This window comes from Mustela lutreola, chromosome 1 (genome assembly GCF_030435805.1).
Source record: "Mustela lutreola isolate mMusLut2 chromosome 1, mMusLut2.pri, whole genome shotgun sequence".
Taxonomy (NCBI): Eukaryota; Metazoa; Chordata; class Mammalia; order Carnivora; family Mustelidae; genus Mustela; species Mustela lutreola.
This window is the reverse complement of record NC_081290.1, coordinates 188,862,535-188,877,706: the sequence shown is the minus strand read 5'-3', so window position 1 is coordinate 188,877,706 and position 15,172 is coordinate 188,862,535.

The following is a 15,172-nucleotide window of genomic DNA, read 5'->3' as shown; positions in this document are numbered from 1 at the left end:
GAGAAGGAATGAGGTCATCAGAGGTTGGAAAGGTGAAAGAGGCTTATGCAGGAGGGAAATGGAGCTCCCCTAAAGAGAATCAGGCCAGCAGACACGCCAGGTACCTTGCCTGGTTTCGGAGGAGCTAGCAATGGAAGGAATCAGGCTGCCAGCTGGAAGGAAACATGCACACAGCAGGTGTGTGGAAGGGCCCTCCCTGATGAAAGGCGTGGGGGGGGGGGAGTGTGGGCGGGGCCTCCAAGGACAGGAAGGTTAAAACAGGCAGAGGAGAGGGAAAGACCCCAGGTCGCCCGTCTCCCTCCTCTCTCCACCACCGCCAGAAACCCTGGGTGAAAAGAACGTACGCCTCAACAGTACAAAGGGGGTTCAGTGCTGAGTTGTGGATCGGCATGGAAGGAAGGTGAGTCTGGGACCTGCCGTCCTCCGGAAGCTGGAAGGAGGTACTGGGAAGGGGGCCAGAGTGCTGGAGACGGAGGGAAAGGTTTGTGCAGGATGCAGGGGTGCTGTCCCTCTCCATCTGGGACACAGTGAGACCCTGCCTGGGGTGCATGACCTCTAATACGAGCACTTCCCAAAAAGCAACTCAATCCTCACACATTCCTTAAGCCCCCAGGCAGGGCCGGATACAGAGGAGCCGGGCAGGTGTCTCCCGGACAAGGTAAGGCACAGAACCCTTGTGCTCCTTGGGGACTCCTAGGCCCAAGGGGAGACCTCTCAGCACACCCCGTCAACACGCACACAAGGACCCAGCCGGGAGAACCGGCAAACAGCGGTAACGAGGATAGTGAGAAGGGCCTGCATTCCAGACACCTGCGGAGGGCCAGGCGCGTACCTCTGTGGGAGGACAGGACTCCTCCCAGGGCTGCGTGCGCCATCTGCAGGTCATCTCCCAAACTGCAAGCGCAATGGTCCAGCCGGGGAGTTCTTCCTAAAACTCGATGGGGAGCCTCTGTTCCATGCCTGCCGCCAGCCGCCTCCCCACACATACCTGCACTGGATGCTGGTGAAACACGAATCCGACCCAGTCTGGACAAGCATGAGGGGATGAACAAATCTCCAGAGGCTAGAGTAGAAGCGAGCCAGCTGCCTGGGGCTGCAGAGGGGCCCCCTATGGTGACAATACCTTGCAGAGCCCGACCCTACACGATGTGTCAGGAGTCTAGCGGAACACTTGCCTCACATTGGCCCAGGTAACCTCACTGCGGCTTTGGGAGGCCGGCGTCATGGGCTCTGTCTGCGCCAGTGGTGGGGGCTGGGGGAGCTGCAGCTTGGGGGAGTTGAGTAACTCACCCAAGGTTAGGGAGCGGAAGAGGTAAGCTAGGATCCAAGCCCAATGCCTTAACCACAGAGCCACACTGCCCCGTGTTCTGCTGCTCAGAGGCTGAGTCTCAGTTCTGTCCCTAGGACAGATGGGGCAGCTGCTGGGACCGGAGGAATCAGCTGGACTTACTGTCCGAAAGGCAGTCCGTGTGGAACCGTGAGTGACTGGCTCAGGGCGGGGAGCCGGTATGTGGGGCCGGGTGGATGGGGAGCCTGAGAATTTCATTCTGCTGAGAGGCAGCGGGCGGGACTCTGCTCTTGGGGGCTGCGGTGGACAAGGCAGGATGAGAGGGACTTGGAGAAGCAGCAGAGAAGGAAAGGTGAACGGGCCAGTTTAACTTGCCATCTGCTGAGCTGCACCCATTAACTCTAAAACACACCATCCAGAAATGCCAACAGACTTGTGGAGAACCCACGCATTTCTGTGCACTGATCTGACTTCCATATGTCCTTTGGCATACAAGCCTGCCTCTCTGAACCTTTCTGAAAGCTAGTTCCCAGGTCCGCCAGACCCCCACACTTACACCCCATGGAGTCACTGTTAAACTCTGCGTCTGGAGCAAGCAGCCTACATACTTGCTCCTTCCCGACCTCTCCCTTGTCCACCCGAGATGAGGCCACCATTGTCTCTAGAGCACTGATCCCCAAAGCACGGTCCAAAGCATCAGGAACCCCCAGGAATTCATTAGAAATGCAGATTCATAGGCCTCGCCCACAGACCCACAGGATCAGAATCTGCCGTTCAGCAGAAGCCCCAGAGGGTGCACACGTACCTGAGAGTTCTAGAAGGCCTTCAGAAAGACTGCTCCCCTGCTCTCTCCTTCTGCCAATGAGCGGAGCTAGACTAGTGGGCCTCAAACTTCACTCTGAGCATTTGTATTTTTTTTTTAATTGCGGTAAAAGATAACAGTAGAATTTCCCATCATAACCATTTTTAAGCTGACAGTTCTGTGACATTAAGTACCTTCACCTTGTTTGGACAACCACCACCACGACCCGGTTCTAGAACATGGTCACCTCCTGGAACAAAAACTATATTCCTTAAACAGTCACTGCCCCTGTCCCCTAGCCCCCAGCCCCTGGCAACCCCCATGCTACTTTCTGTCCCTGTGAACCAACTACCCTGGGTCTTCCCTATCAGAGGAATCCTACAGTGCTTGTCCTTCCTATGGGCTCATTTCACTTAGTATGTTTGCAATAATCCACGTTGTAGCATGTCTGAGAGGTTCAGTCCTTTTTAAGGCTGCATAATACTCCATTATATATAAAGATCACATTTTTAATCCCATTATTGGACACTTAGGTTGTTTCTTTTGGCCATTATGAGTACTACTGCATAAACATCCGTATGGAAGTTCCTGTTCGAATCCCTGCTTTGCATTCTTTGGGCATGTAACTAGCAGTGGAATTTCTGGATCAAATGATAATTTTATGGGGTGCCTGGGTGGCTTAGTGAGTTAAGCATCTGCCTTCAGTTCAGGTCATGATCTCAGGGTCCTGGGATCAAGCCCCACTTTGAGCTCCCTGCTCAGTGGGGAGCCTGCTTCTCCCTCTCTGAGTAAATAAATAAAATTTAAAAATTTTTGTATTTAATGTTTTTATGAAGAAAATATATTTTTATTGACTTATAACATTATACCAGCTTCAGGTGTACAACATAAGGATCCAATATTTGTATACACTGCAAAATGGTCACAGTAAGTCTAGTTAACATCTGTCACCGTACATAGTTAACGAAATTTTTTCCTGTAATGAGAACTTCTAAGATTTACTCTCTTAGCAGCTTTCAAGCATGCAACACAATAGTGTGAATGCTAGTCAAGACACCCATGCTGTCCCCATAATTTAACTGTTTTATAACTGGAAGTGTTTTCCTTTTGACTCCCTCACGCGTGTCACCTACCCCAAACCCCACCTCCAGCAACCACCAATCTGTCCTCTGTATCTATGGGCTTGGTTTTTTGTTTATGTTTAGATTCCACATTGAGATAAATTCATATAGTATCTGTCTTTGGCTTATTTCGCTCAGCACCCAGTGCCGTCAAGGTCTTACCCGGTTGTTGCAAATGGGAAGATTGCGCTCTATCATATGGCTGAATAGTATTGCATTGTACACCAGTAGAATGCCATTGTGCGTTGTACCACACCTTCCTTATCCATTCATCCATCAGTGGACACTGGCTTCCATTATCTTGGCTATTATAAATGCTGCCGTGAACATAGAGGGGCCTGAATCTTTCCAAATTAATGTATTCGTTTTCTTTGACTTAATACCCAGAAGTGGAATTGCTAGATCACATGCAAGTACGGAGTGTAAGATCGTGGTCTAGTTTCCTTTTTTTTGCATGTGGCTGTCCAGTTTTCCCATCACCGTTTATTGAAGAGACGGTCTTGTCTTCAATTTATATGTGCACCTCCTTTACTGTAAATTAATTGACTGTATGTGTGGGTGTTTTTCTGGGTTCTCTTTTCTGTCCCATTGAGCTGTGTATCTGTTTTTAGGCCTATACCATACCATTTGGATGACTACAGCTCTGTGATGTAGTTTAGAATCTGGGAACAGGATCCTTCCAGCTTTGTTCTTCTTTCTCAAAGCTGCTTTGACTGTTTCAGATCATTTCTAGCTCCATTGCGAGGTTAGGTTTGTTCTATTTCTGTGAAAATGTCATTGGGTTGGTGAGTAGGGCTGTGTTGAGTCTTTAGACTGCTTTGGGTAATAGGGATGTTTTAACAATATTAATTCTTCCAGTCCAGGAGCAATAGTACATCTTTCCATTCATCTGTGCCTTTTCTATTGCTTTCATCAACGTTACAGTTTTCAGTGTACAATTCTTTGACCGCCTGGACTAAATTTGTTCCTGGGTATTTGATTCTCTCTGATGTGGTTGTAAATGGGATTGCTTTCTTAATTTCTCTAATATTAGTGTATAGAAACACAAAGGTTTCTGTATATTAATTTCATCAAATTCTTTGAGTTCTAACAGTTTTTCAGTGGAGTCGTTAAGGTTTACTGTAAATAATACATCTGCCAAAGTGACGGGTTTTTCTTTATTTAGTGTCTTTTATGATTGTTTTAGGTTTTGTTCCTATATAATGTACGGCATCACATTAGCTTCAAGTGTGTGATGCAGTCATTCAGCAATTCTGTACATGACTCGGTGCTCACCACCGTAAAGTGCTCTGAATCCCCTTCACCTAGTTCACCCACGCCCCCACCCACGTCCCTTCTAGCATTCACCCGTTTGTTCTCTAGAATTGAGTCTGGTTTTGATTCATCTCTCTTTTTTTTCTTTATTTGGTTTCTTACATTCTACAGATGAGTGAAATCCTATGGCATTTGTCTTCCTCAAATGACTTATTTCACTTAGGACTAGACCCTCTAGCTCCATCCACATCCTTGCAAATGGCAACATTTCATTCTCTTTCATGGCTGAGTAATATTCCATTCTACATACATATCACATTGTCTTTATCAATTTGTCTATCAAACAGGTGGGCTGCTCCCATAATATGGCTGTTGTCAGTAATGCTGCCACACACATAAGGGCACATATCTCTTCTTGAAATAGCATTTTCATATTCTTTGGGTAAATACCTACTGGTGTTATTACTAGATCATGAGGCCGTTCTATTTTTAATTTTCCAAGGGACCTTCATGTTGTTTTCCACAGGAATTATGCCAATTTTCATTCCCACCAACAGTGCATGGAGTTCCTTTTCTCCACATCCTCACCAACACTAGTGATTTCCCAATGTTTATTTCGGCCATTCTGACAGGTGGGACGTGATACTTCATTGTGGTTTTGATTTGCATTTCTCTGGTGAGGAGGGAAGTGGAGCATCTTTTTATGTGATTGAGGACCCTCTGTATTTCTCTCCAGAAAAATATCTGTTCATGTCTTCTGCCCATTTTTAATTGGACAATTTGGTTTTTTGGGGTGTTGTCTTGTATAAGTTCTTTATATATTTTAGATACTAACCCTTTATCAGATCTGTCCTTTGCAAATATCTCCTCCCATTCAGTAAGTTATCTTTTAGTTTCATTGATTGTTTCCTTTGCTGTGCAGAAGTGTTCTGTTTTGATGTAGCCCCAACAATTTATTTTTGCTTTGGTCTCCCTTGCCCAGAAGACCTATCTACAAAAATGTTGCTGTAGCCAATGTCAAAGAAATTACTGCCAGTGTTTTCTAGGATTTTTATGGTTTCAGGTCTCACGTTTAGGTCTTTAATCCATCTTGAGTTCATTTTGTGTATGGTGTGAGAAAGTGGTCCCGTTTCATTCTTCTGCATGTAGCTGTCCAGTTTTCCCAACGCCATTTGTTGAAGAGACTTTCTTTTCCCTACTGAATATTCTTGTCTCTTTTCTCGAAGATGAATTGTCCATTTAATTGCAGGTTTATTTCTGGGCTCTATTCTGATCCATTGATCTCTGTGTATATTTTTGTGCTGAGACCATACTGCTTTGATTACAACAGCTTTGTAGTGTACCTTGAAATCTGGGATTGTGAACCCTCCAGTTTTGTTTTTTCAAGATTGCTTGGCTATTTAAGGTGTTTTGTGGTTCCATACAATGCCTTTTAATTCTTGCCTAATTAGGACTTCCAATACCATGTAGAGTAAAAGTCACAAGAGTGCACGGGCATCCTGTCTTGTTCCTGATCTTACAGAAAAATCTTCCAGGTTTTCATCATTGAGGATGATGTTAACTATGGGCTTGGCATATATGACCTTTATTATGTTGAGGTATGTTCCCTCTATACCTACTTTGTTGAATACTTTTTTCATAAATCAGTGTTGAATTTTTTCAAATGCTTTTTCTGCACCTGTTGAAATGATCATATGATTTCTAACTATTGGTTAATGTGCTATATATTGCAGTGACATGGTGAAGGTTGAACCACCTTGCATCCCTGGAAATAAATCCCATTGATTGATTGATTGATCAAATCAATGTTGATTTGATCAAACTACTGATTGATCATGGTGTATGCTCCTTTTAATGTATCATTAAATTTGGCTTGTTAAAATTTTGTTGAGGATTTTAGCATCTATGTTTATTAGTGATATTGGCCTATAGTTCTCTTTTGCAGTGTCCTTGTTTGGTTTTGGAATCTGGATAACGCTAGCCTTACAAAATGAGCTTGGAAGTGTTCCCTACTCTTCTATTTTTTTTTTTTGAAAACTTTGAGAAAGGTTGGTGTTAATTCTTCAAATGTTTGGTAGAATTCACCAGTGAAACCATCTGACCCTGAACCATTGTGTCTGGTGAGGTTTTTGATTACTGATTCAACCTCCTTACTAGAAACTGGTCTGTTAAGATTTTCTGTTTCATGATTTCATCTGGGAATGTTTATGTTTCTAGGATTTTATCCATTTCTTACTGGTTGTCCCAATTTGTTGGTATAATTGTTCATAGCAGTCTCTTACAATCCTTTGTACTTCTATAGTATCAGTTTAATACTGCCTTCATTTCTGATTTTATTTTTTGAGCCTTTTTTTTTTTTTCTTGGTGAGCCTAAAGCATGTCGATCTTAGGGATGCCTGGGTGGCTTAGTTGGTTGAGCATCTGACTCTTGGTTTTGGATCAGGTCATGATCTCGGGGTCATAGGGTCAAGCCCCATGCTGCAGCTCTGTGCTCAGTGCAGAGTCTGCTTGGGACTCTCTCTCCCACCCTCTCCCCACTTGCATTCTCTCTCTCTCTCTCAAATAAATACATAAATAATTTTTTACAAAATTATTTTTTGTAAAGTATGTCAGTTTTATCTTCTCAAAGAACCAGTTCTTAGTTTCACTGATATATTCTATTGTCTTTATCACATTTATTTTCACTCTGATATTTATTTCCTTCCCTCTACTAACTGGGCTTCATTTGTTCTTCTTTCTCTAGTTCTTTGAGGAATAAAGTTAGGCTGTTTGAGGCTTTTCTTGCTTCTTGAGGTAGACATTGTCACTATGAACTTTCCTCTAAGAACTGCTTTTGCTGCATTCCATAAATTTTAGTATGTTGTATTTCCATTTCCACTTGTCTCAATTTATTTAATTTATTACCCAACTGGCTGTTTAATGACCAATGGTTAATTTCCACAAAATTATTAATTTTCTTCACATAACTGATTTCTAGTTTCATATTATTATGGTTGGAAAAAATGCTTAATATGGCTTCAGTGTTCTTAAATTTATTAAGACTTCTTTTGTGGCCTAACATGTGATCTATCCTGGAGAATATTCCAGATGTACTGGCGAAGAGTGTTTATTCTGCTGCCTTGGGATGGAATGTTCTGTATATATCTGTTAAGTTCTTCTGGTCTAGTATGTTGCTGAATGTGAGTGTTTCCTTATTGATTTTGTATCTGGATGATCTGTCCATTGATGTAAGTGAGGTATTAAAGTCCTCCACTATTGTATTTCTGTCTTTCTTTCAGGTCTATTAGAATTTGCTTTCTATTTTTTTGTTTTTGTTTTTGTTTTCTGGGGCAGAGAAGGACATTGAGAATAGAATTTGCTTTCTATATTTAGGTGCAGCTATGTTCAGTGCATAAATATACTAGTATGAAGGTTAAAAGACAAATGTAGCAAAAATAACTACAAGAATTAAAAGACACACAAGATAAAAATGTAAAATGTGACATCAAAAACTTAAAATGTGGGTGGGGGAAGAGTAAAAATGTAGAGTTTTAGAATGCATTCAAACTGAAGTTGTTATCAGTTTAAACTAGTTATAAGACTAGGTTATTATATGTAACTCTCATGGCCACAAGGCAGAAACTTAGAACAGATACAAAGAAGATAATTGGAATGAAGCCTAAGCATACAACTAAAGAGAGTCCTCAAACCACAAAGGAAGAGTGCGAAAGAAGAACTGAGAAGAACTATAACAAAGCCAGAAAACAATGAACAAAAGGACATTAAGTCCTTATCTATCAATACTTACTTTTAATGTAGGTGGGCTAAAGTCTCCAATCAAAAGACAATAGTTGAATAGATAAAACAATAAAAACAAAAGACCCATCTACAGACTGCCTACTAGTGACTCACTTGTGATGTAAGGACCCACAGCAACTGTAAGTGAAGGGATGAAAAATGATGGCCCATGAAATGGAAACTGAAAGAAAGCTGGGATGGCTATGCTTGTATCAGGCAAAATAGACGTTAACACAAAGCTGTAATGAGACAAGGGCACCATAATGATAATTGGATCCGTCCAACAAGAGGATACAACTTACGTTTAACTTTTTGAGGGACTGTCAAAGTATTGTCTACCAATACTACCAATACTACCAATTGTATTTTTAATAAGCAAGAGGACACCCAAGGCTGCGGTCACCCACCAGATATCCAAAGTTCTGCCTATGACCTGCCATTGAACTAAGCACAGGGGACACAGAGGCTGTCCTTGAGTTCAAGGAGCTCATTGTCGGATGTGTGTGCAAACTGGCAGAGACCTGAGGAGGGAGGCCTATGGTAAAAGGATAGGTAAGGGACAGCTCTAGCTGTCTGCCAATGCTTCATGCTCCCCTCTTTCACAAGGCAGTTGTTGCTGGTAAGTGGCTGCCCTGCCAGTGGCTATAGTCCCTAGCCCCTTGACTTCTAGATATGGCCCTAAGACCAAGTTCTGACTTGTAGTGTGGTAGCAGTGAGGCATGCTACTTGCAGGCCTGGCTTATACAAATCCCCCTCACCACCTTCTCTCTCCAATGGATGTCCATACCCGAAGTGAGTTTGGAAGCCACTGATCGAAGATGCCAGAGCTTCTGTCAGCCTGGGTTCCTGTAGGTCTGTATGGATCAGAGGTCCTCTACCCCACTAAGGTCAACCGTACTTTAGGTGAACAAGAAATAAACTTGCAATGAATTAAGCCATTGAGATTTGGGGGGTTATCTTCACAACGGCTAGCATCATCTTACCTTATGCAGGAGAGGAGAGAGAAACTGGCTCCCCATGGAAACCCTCCCTCCATAACCTAGATGCAAGGCAAATCTCCCATCCTGTGTCTCCTTCCCTTTCCCCTATATCTGTGCAGGCAAAGGGTTGGAGAACAGCAGCTGATGAGCTCAGAGAAGGGGAGGGCAGCTGTGTGCATAGGAGAGAGGCTGGAGGAACAGTCAGGACCCTGTCCTTCCTCTCTGAATCCACATCTCCTGGGCAGGAGCAGCAATGCTCCCAGGCAGAAGGGGGAACAGCTGCCAGCTCTGCATTATCCTAGAAGTGATCCATGTTGGGTGGTAGCATCTCTAAGGATCAGAGAATCTTAGGAGTCAAGGCCTTCAAGGTCACCAAGTCCAGGCTCCATCCTAATTTTGAATCCTTTCTGCAGTCAGCAAGGGTCCTCTGTCCCTCACATGTGTACCTCCTGATAGAGGACTCCTTACTTCCCAAGCCAGCATACTTCCCCTTCGGAAATCTCTGCTAGCAAAGCCTTGCTCACACGAAGCTCGGTCTGCCCCTTCTGACTTTCACCCAACAACCTCGGGGGGACCCCCACAGAGCAGGTCATACTCCTCCTCAACATGGCAGCTGTCCACATGTGATACTCAAACATTGTTCTAGCTGATAAGCTCCCCAAGAGCAGAAGATGGTTCCATTCCTTCCCAGTCACACCCAGGACTGTGTCATACTTAAAGGAGCAGAACATGTGTTAGAGAGAAGCATGAAGGGTAAAGAGGGGGAGAAATGGGCAGGGAGTGGGGGATCAGTGGACACAGAGTTTTATGAAATGTTGATTCTCTCAGCATGCTGTCCCAGGCTAGAAGAAAACAGTCCAGGGGCACCTGGGGGGCTCAGCCAGTTAAGCATCTGACTCTTGGTTTTGGCTTGGTTCATGATCTCTGGGTCCTGAGATCAAGCTCTGCATCAGGCTTCATGCTCCATGGGAAGTCTGCTTGCAATTCTCTCCCTCTGCTCCTCGCCCTACTTGGCTTGCGCTCTTGCTCTCTAAATAAGCAAACACAGTACGAGGGTATACAGTCATAACTGCTGCTTCGCGGAGACTTTCTGTGTTAGGCACTCTGTTAACCACTTAACACGGATACTCTCATACCTTTACAATGACTGTGTAAGGAAATGTAACATCTATGAACACAAAACCCCATGTGGTTCAGTCTCTGAGCAGGGGTGCTGGTCAAAGAATCAGCCCAGGGACCAAAAGTTTTAAGTAACTCATTATCTGCTTTTGTTTTATGACCCTGGAAAGATCAAGATGAATGGTTGAGAGTAATACCCATTAACCCCTCTGTGATATTGTGATAGGATAAGAAGTATTTATTTGGTCTCTGTCTTCGGTCATAGTCACAGAGCTCCTAAAACCCTTGAGGTTTCCTGAGTGATAGATGTGAGAGGGGCATCTCTTGTTATTCGTCGTAATAAGCCCCTTTCAACCACTCCTGAGTTTGTGCTGAGGTGGTGACTCTTGGTGGGTCCCTAGACAGCATCAGAATGAGGGCTGGTTGCCAGAGGAACCAACCATGTGATCAGAGGGTTGGGATTTTCACCTTAACCCCCTGCATCCAGGGAGGAGAGAGGAGCTGGAGATTGAGTAAGTCACTAATGAACAATGATCTAACCAGTTATGCCCGTGTGGTAGAGCCCCCATAAGTAACCCCTAACAACAGAGTCTGAGAGCTTCCGGGTTGGTAAACCCATTTGCGTGCAGGGAGGGTGGCACACCTCAACTCCAGAGGGACAGAAGCTCCTGTGCTCGGGACCCTTCCAGACCTCGTCCTGTGTCACTCTTCAACCGATGTTCATTTTTATCCTTTGCTTTTACAGTGTATTGGGAACACTGCTATTACAGTGTTATGGAGTGTTTTCTCTGAGTTCCATGAACTGTTCTAGCGAATTTTCTAATCCAAAGAGGAAACCCTTGATCGATAGTTGATCAATCAGAAGAAGGTCAGGAGGCCTGGGGCTTGCATCAGAAGTGGAAGGGGCAATCCTGTGGGGCTGAGCTTTCAACCCGAGAGGTCTGCTAACTCCAGACAGTGTCAGAATTGAATGGAACCATTGGGACACCCAGCTGGTGTCCAGATTTAGAAAACTGGTTGTTGGCATGAGAAAACCCCACATGGCTGGTGTCAGAAGTGTGAGTGGAAAGAGATGGTGACCCTGCTCTTGGGTCTGGGTCCTCACCCCCACTGCACTCACAGCACTCACTGCCAGGTCCTCTGGCTCCATTTCTCCCAGTGGTCTTTCCCTGCACTCTCCTTTCTCCCAACTTTGCGATGTAAGACCGCAAAAGCTGGGTCCAGGAGCAGCAGGGAAGGTGGGAGAAGCTGAAAGCAAGGCAGGAATCCTCTTTGCTGTTTAGTGAGAAGGGGCTCAGAACAAATGTGTTCCTAATGTTTGTCCTAAAAAGTTTTCTCCATTTTGTTGGCTAAGAAGAAAGTCAAAGAGGTTGGGTTTGTTGTGCAAGGTCACTCCGTGAGCAAGAGGCACGGCCAGAGTTTGAATTCCAGAGCCAGCATTCACCAGACCTCTTGGGACTCTTTATACACACCCGGGGAACACCTGGAAGACAGCAATTGTTGAATGCTAACTAAACGACAGGAATTGTGCTGAGCCCTGTGAGGGCAAAAGCAAGGAACAGGGATCAAACCCCTGCTCCTTTCCAACTCTGTAACTCTGGAAAAGTGTCTTCACCCTCATGGGCCTCTATTTTCTTTTCTGTGAAATGGGAAATTAGTCCATGGGCTGCCAGGTTGGAGAGACTGGGAGGCCATAATGCAGGTAAAGATGCTTTTAACTTCAAAGTGAGGATTAGCAAGGAGCCAGGTCTCAGGGAAACCAGAATTCGATCCGTCAGCCGCGGGTCTTTGGGCAGCCAGACCTCAGGGAGAGGTTCATGATGCCAGGAGGGAGAGAAGGAATAGATAAAAGCGTCTCTGGGGGACAGCTCAGGAAGCAGCATGGGGTGAGGACAGGGAGTCTGCGGGCTTCCCTGGGGTGAGTGTAATCATCCCGTCCTCAAGGGAAGAAACTGAGGCCCAGCTTCTGAAGAGTCACTTGGCCCAAGCGGAGAGGTGGCCAGTGGCAGCTGGAGGGCCAGACTGTCTGACCCTGTCCCGACCTGCAGCAGCCTTCCTCTGGGAGCCCCAAATCCCCAGAAACAGGTTTCTGTTTCTGCACTGCACCCCCCAACCTCTCCTTCTGGTTACAGCTGAGAGAATGCAGTTGTGCCCCCAGAAACTCCTGACTTTCTCCACAAGGACATGGGGCACAGGAAGGAGACTGTTGTCCGGGAGGTTGGCAGAGATTGGGCTGCCTTGCCCCTTGGACGCGTTCAGCAGAGGCTTGCTGTGCCCATAGCTGTCTGTGGTTTCCAGACTGCTCCTCCCAGGGTGCTTGACCCTGGTGATCTCATGACTTTTCTTAGTGTGAGGTTATTTTCAGCCCCATTATACAAATGGGGAAACTGAGGCGGAAAGAGAAGAATCTTTTCTCAAAGATGCCCCACTAGTAAATAGCGACCAGGATTTGAACCCAGGTCTTTTGTAGGCCTAATGTAGAGCCTTGGAGCCAGATATTGGTCCTAAGCTCAGGTTAAAAGAATACATCTTTGGGGCACTCTGTCTTCAGCTCAGGTCACGATCTCAGGGTCCTGGGATCAAGCCCCACATTGGGCTCTCTGTTCACCGGGAAGCCTGCTTCCTCCTCTCTCTGCCTGCCTCTCTGCCTACTTGTGATTTCTGTCAAATAAATAAATAAAATCCTTTAAAAAAAAAAAAAGAAAAAAAAGAATACGTCTTCAAACTGGGTATATTTTGTCTTTCTCTATCTGACTTAAGTCATTTAGCATAATGCCATCAAGCCCCCTCTACATTGTTGCAAATGACAGCTGTCCTCATTTTTTTGGCGGATGCGTTATACTCCATTGTGTGCGTGTAGATCACCATGTCTTCATTTACCCATCGGTGGACAGTTAGGGTGTTTCCATATGCTGCTATTGAAGATAACATTGTTATGAACACGGGGATGCAGATACCTTTCCAAGTGAGTGCTTTTGGGCTTTTTAAAGATTTCTTTATTTGAGAGCGAGTGAGAGTAAGCGAGAGATTGAGAGTGCGAGTATGACCAGGGGCAAAGGGAGAGAATCTCGAGCAGACTCCACGCTGAGCACAGAGCCCGATGCAAGGCTCAATGTCACAACCCTGAGATCATGACCTGAGCCCAAAATCAAGCGTCAGACAACCCACTGAGCCACCGGGTTCTCCTCCAGTCGGTGTGTTTATTTCCTTTGGGTATATTCCCAGAAGTGCAATTGCTGATATGATAGTTATACCTGTAGGTTTGGTTTTTTTTTTAAGATTTTATTTATTTATTTGACAGACAGAGATCACAAGTAGGCAGAGAGGCAGGCAAAGAGAGAGGAGAGAGGAGGAAGCAGGCTCCCTGGCTGAGCAGAGAGCCCGATGCGGGGCTCAATCCTAGGACCCTGGGATCATGACCTGAGCTGAAGGCAGAAGCTTTAACCCACTGAGCCACCCAGGCGCCCCATACCTGTAGTTTTTTGAGAATCCTTCATGCTATTGTGCACAGTGGCCGCGCCAGCTTACGGTCCCATCAGCACACAAGGCTGCCTTTTCTCTGCGCCCACGCCAGCCTTTGTTGTATGAGGGAGGCCATTCTGACAGGTGGAAGGTGGTATTGCATTGTGGTTTGATTTGCATTTCCCTGATCATGGCAGATGTTAACTATCTTTTCAGGCACCTCCTGGCTATTCCTTACATATTCTTTGGGAAAATGTCTGTTTGGGTCTTCGGCCTGCATTCCATTGGATTATTCGTTTTTTGTGGGTTTTTTTGCTGTTGCATTGTATGAGTTTTTTATGTACTTTTGATATTAACCCCTTATCATATCTATCACTTAGTAATATTTTCTTCCTAATCCATAAATTGTCTTTTCACTTTGTTGATTGTGTCCTTTGCTGTGCAGGAGATTGTCAGCTTGATTTATTCTTGATTTTTTGTTACTTGTGCTAAAAAAAAAGAAAAAAAAATTATTGCCAAGACTCCTGTTCGAGGTGCATTTTCCATATGTTTTCTTCTAGGATTTTCATGGTTTCAAGTCTTACATTTATATATCTCAATTATTTTTTTTTTACTAAGATAAGGTTAATTCTTCTTAATTTCAGTATGGTTAACACACAGGTTCTATTAGTTTCAGTTGTACAATATAGTGATTCAACACCTCCATACATTACTCAGTGCCCATAGTGAGAAGTGTACTTTTAGTCCGCTTCAACAATCTCACCTGTCCCCCACCTACCTCCCCTCTGGTAGCTGCCAGTTTGTACTCTAGAGTTAAGAGTCTGTTTTTTGTCGTAAGAGACCCTTAATCTCACAAAACAAACTGAGGGTTGCTGGGGGGAGTGGGGTGGGGAGAAGGTGGTGGGGTTCTGGACATTGGGGAGGGTATGTGCTATGGTGAGTGCTGTGAAGTGTGTAAACCTGGCGATTCACAGACCTGTACCCCTGGGGCTAGTAACACATTATATGTTAATTAAAAATTAAAAAAAAAAAACAGGGAGGCAAACCATAAGAGACTCTTAACTACAGGGAACAAACTGAGGGTTGCTAGAGGGGAGGTGGATGGGAGAATGGAGTAATGGATGGTGGGCACTAAGGAGGGCACTTGATGTAATGAACACGGAGGATTCTATGCAACTGATGAGTCATTAAACTCTACCCCTGAAATTAATAATACACTATATGTTAGCTAACTTGAATTTAGATAGAATCTAAAGTAAACAAATAAAATAAAATGTTAAGGTTTTTTTACTTAAAAAATTCTTTTTGGTTTATCTCTTTTTTCTTTGTTTTGTTTCTTAAATTCCACATATGAGTGAAATCCTAGGTC